Source organism: Pocillopora damicornis, chromosome 2 (genome assembly GCF_964200805.1).
Source record: "Pocillopora damicornis chromosome 2, jaPocDami1.2, whole genome shotgun sequence".
Lineage (NCBI taxonomy): Eukaryota > Metazoa > Cnidaria > Anthozoa > Scleractinia > Pocilloporidae > Pocillopora > Pocillopora damicornis.
This window is the reverse complement of record NC_142671.1, coordinates 24,158,026-24,162,624: the sequence shown is the minus strand read 5'-3', so window position 1 is coordinate 24,162,624 and position 4,599 is coordinate 24,158,026. Positions and strand designations below refer to the sequence as shown.

Sequence of the window (4,599 nt, the reverse complement as noted above, 5' to 3'; positions counted from 1 at the left end):
CGCTTCTTGCAATATGTGATGAATATCGATTTCAGAGATTGATTCTTCAGTTTACAGCATTAGGAAATTATCATATTGCAAGCATGTTCATTACAACCCGAGCATTGAGGACGCCTTTAGATGTTGAGCGAAGAGAAATTGGCTCTATGTTCTGTGAGACAAACCATTTCCTGAAGTTCGAATGAATCGAGTAGAAAGCATGAAAACATAGCGCTATCATTTGAAAACTTTCTAAGCTAAAGGATATCCGTGAGGCTAGAATTGAAACTCGATTTCCGGGTTGATACACGCGCATGTGATAAACACCAAACCAGTATAGGATCTTTTCTTTATTTCTTTTCCTACTCCTTGGGGCATTATTATATCGAAGCGGTCAACTAAAATCATAACGTGAAGAAATTACCTATGTATTGTGTGATTATAGCTTAAAGAATAATGTCAAACTTGGAAACGAGCACGTGACAATTAAAAGAACCAAGAGAAAGGTAAAACAAGCAATAAATTTCGCTTTAAATCACAACTACGAGGTGACATTATCACAAAACAAGTTATTTTGCCTACCAACGTTCGCAGGTCTTGATTACTTTATCGAGGATTACGGTCTAACTTGTCTTGTATTCAAAACATAGGCATGCGTAGCATGTAAGAATCATTTTTTCGGCTGGGCAGGTTAAGATGGGGCTCTATGTGTACCTAATGGTTTCATTTTTATAACAGAAAAAGAGCATTTTTTTTCAAACGGACAAAACTATCACTTCACTTCACCCTAGGAGAAAGCAAAAAACTCAATTTATCTGAACTCACACAGGTATTTTGTTGTCTATTATATCTGCGGTGTAAATGCCTCTAAGCAAAAAATAGAATGCATCGGTGCCACACTTACTGTTGTCTCCTTTGCAGCGGTTGTTTGGTCTCGTCATACAACGCCATCTATTCCCCGTTAGAGAGAGAGCGCGTTACGTGATGAGACCAATAACGGTTGCGAAAAAGATTACGCTTAGTGCCGTTCCTTTAACAGAGAGAAATCAAAATTATTTGTCTACAGCTAGTTGCATGAAAAATATTATTCCACGTAATTTTACAACGAAAACCAACTGAAACTTCGTTGTATCCCAAATAGACCCAAACCAAAGATATATGGCGATCAAATGAACATAACATTTCTAGATAACGTCTTTCTTTGTGCACGGCCCCCTGATCGCATGACATCATTTCCAAGAAAACAATGCCAAAACGCTGTGATTGTTCCAAGTTATCCCAAGGCTGTGATATGATTGGTGTGCGATGCATACACTTATGCAGCAATCTCATTGGTGCGAGATACATACCCAAATGCGGCAATCTCACTGGTGCGAGCAACATACCACTCTACACGCTAACACAGATGTTTTTTACGAAAAAAAACGATTTTGATTACACAGGGTCTTTTCCTGAACTGAAACGCTAACTAACTAATAACTTGAACGATTTACGTCAAATAAACAATTGTCAAAGCTGAGATAACGAAAACTTACAAACTGAGAAATAGAGAAGGATAAGGCGCACAGCAGGGAAGCAAATAAGTCCTGATTATATAATAGTAATGATTATAAATTAATTGTTTACTTGTTTGTCTATTTATTTTTATGAAATGTTTAATTCGTCCGCCATCAGAAGCTCTGATGGGCTCAAATTGATATGAGTATGAGCAGATACCTGGAAACCAGAAATCCAAACTTAACTTGGTGTTTTGTAGATAAAACTTCTAATCATCGGTTTTCATTTGGTTTCTTATTTAAAGAAAAATAAAAAACTGCTGAGAATTGACATATATACAGTTCATCCTACAAACTTTTTCGCTTTCTCCTTTCTTGTGTTTCTCTTGGTCAAGCTGGAAAATACGTCTGTGCGCGCCATTCGTCTACGGGATCGGCACTATGTTAGAGATTCTCTGCACTCCACCGCCATTGGCAAGATCCATCAATTTTCTGGTTGCATCATCACAATGTTTGGTCTGTCTAACATCCAGAACGTTGACGTACACGGTAAGATGAACAAGACTCTTTAGTAAGTTTTAAGTTTGTAAGTTGAAAATGTAAAAATCTAGCGAGGTGAAAATGTTGCTGCACATGTTTTAAAGGAAATTTTAGCGCTTCTTCCGGGTCTTATGATCTTATGATAATGATCTTAATAACCTGAACAACAGGAATTAGAAGTTGGCATTTTTCCGCACCAGATTTAACTCGTTCAAAACCTTGATACTCCAAAGTTTGGCGTTTCACAAAGTAAGAAATCACGGAATCATGTGACTCAGCCTATGCCACTTTGTTGCGTGAAGTAATGGTAGATTTGAGCTTAATAACCTCAAGTTAGTGACCTCAAGACCTCTGGGCTAGGCCAAATACGTTATTCTTTTCACAAGTCTTTCCGAGTATTTTGGTATAGAAAAACTGCGGAATCCCTAAGACTCCGGCAGAACAAACTCAAAGCGTCGAACGTCTTCGCCTTGCTCCTCGTTTGCGATCTTGCTCCGTTTCTAAAAACCATTGGCATTCTGTCGCGCTTATGCTGTCTCAGTGTTTTAGAGGCAAGTCAAGTCATTGTCGAACTAAACCCGGTGGAATATTGGTAGTATCTGCGCAAATAAGAGTCGCATTCGATCAATGAAGTATAGCTATGCATGGACAAAAGTAGTTGCATAGCTTTTTGATATGCAGGGATCTGTTCTAACAATTGGTTAAAAAATTCTGAAGCATCCTTGTTGCAAGTATTATTAATGGTGAAATCAGTGCCCATATCCGGTGCTCGCAAATAAACGAAAAGGTCAAACAATTTGGTATTTTTATAGAACACAACTGAGAGTGGATTATGAGAAATCTTTAGTGACTCAGGATAATAGGTCACCCGCTTACCATTAAGATTATAGTCAATGGAAAAGGAGTTTCGATCTGCCTGTGCATGTACAGCTACAGTCGATAAGATAAATAAAGTAAGTGGTAATATTAGTAATGTTTTACTTAGACTTTTTGTCGAACTCTTCCAGAAGTCGTAAATCCAAAATATTTTCTTCGGGTTCCCACGTGTTTTCAGATGAAGGGTAGTTGGACTATTTAACCAGGTATTGTATCTTGCCATTTCGTCTTCGTGACTTGAGAATCTTTTCAGTTCGGTGAACATCCGGTTCGTTGAGCAAATCTGGAGAATCAACAGGAGTTGAATTAACAGACGTACTTACATCTTTGTCAGGTACAGCATTAGCGTCGTTAGTAGTTTGCGTGCAGCACTGAGGTGTCAAAGGGTAAATCATCAAGATTATCTTCTGCAGGAGGTAAAATCGGGCGGTCCGCATGATCATAAAAATGCTTCAAACGGTTGGCATGGACGGTGGTAGCCACCAGGCGATTGTCACATGTTCGAACTTGATGGTGTACCGATGAAAACTTTCTGCAGATGCGAAATGGTCCATTCCATTTAGATAGGAGTTTCTTGCTTAAACCACGCTTCGCTCGTGGAGTTCTAGCGGTGTTTGATCGTGTCATTGACTGAGCTGTCTCTAATTGACTTACGATGCGTGCACGATGTTCTTCAACCGATGAAGAGAGTTGAGAAGGTGGCAATAAACTCACATCAGGTGCCAAACGCGGTTGGCGACCATACAACAAATAGAAAGGGGTATCGCCTGTGGAGACGCAAGGAGACGTGCGATAGGCGAATAAAATTGCAGCAATATAAATGTCCCAATCCAGGTGATATAGCTTCTGCGAGGGTGTTGTTGAAACGTTCAACAAGCCCATCCGTCTGAGGGTGGTAGGCCGTAGTATGGACCTTTTTAGCGTTAAGTAAGCGACACACTTCCGTTACAATGGATTACAGGGAGTTGCTTCCACGATCGGACAAGAGAGTCCTTGGAGCACCATGACGAGCAAAAATCTCATCTACCAGTGAGTGGGCTATGACGGAAGCCTCAATGGAAGAAACAGGGAATGCTTCCACCCATTTCGTCAAATATTCAGAGAAAACCACAACATATCTGTTTCCTAACTTTGAGGGCGGAAACGGCCCAATGATATCGCAGGCCAGGCGATCAAAGGCATCTTGAACCGGTATGGGTAACAAGGGAGCCTTATTTCTGTTCCTGGGAGTCTTTCTCGTCGCACAGTTACAACAACTGCGACACCAGCGGTTAGAGTGAAGTTTTCAGAACACGAATTTCTGAAGTCACCAAAGTTTGTGGTATTTTAAAATGTCAATAAACTGAAGTTCTCGATGTCTATCTTATAGATTGTTCACAACTCTAGATGACACTGTACCGCCGCTTTTGATGCCTTTTTCGTCAGTTCGCAAATATTAAATACTGTTCAACACTAGTCTAACCCAAAAAAAGAGAAAAAAGTGTGTTCTATGGAGGCTGGAGTCTGGTTTTTACTTATGTCACCGAAAACTCGTCCTTGTCATCGAAATGGTTATTCACTCACAACATCTATCAGGCACTATCTAGGAATTTTAGTTCTTGCCAATATATTACAGATCGCGCAGATCGCGAAAAATTGTTAACCCCCGAGAAAAAGTATAACAGTCTGAGGGGCTTCATAACAGGCTGGTTTAATGCGGAAAACATTT

The 4,599-nt window shown here is 39.9% G+C and overlaps 1 pseudogene; it reads right to left on the bottom strand.

Annotated features, from left to right (window-relative positions):
* Window positions 1-2,992: 2,992 nt before the first annotated feature.
* LOC113669685 (uncharacterized) lies at window positions 2,993-3,773 on the bottom strand (annotated as a pseudogene).
* Window positions 3,774-4,599: the final 826 nt, after the last annotated feature.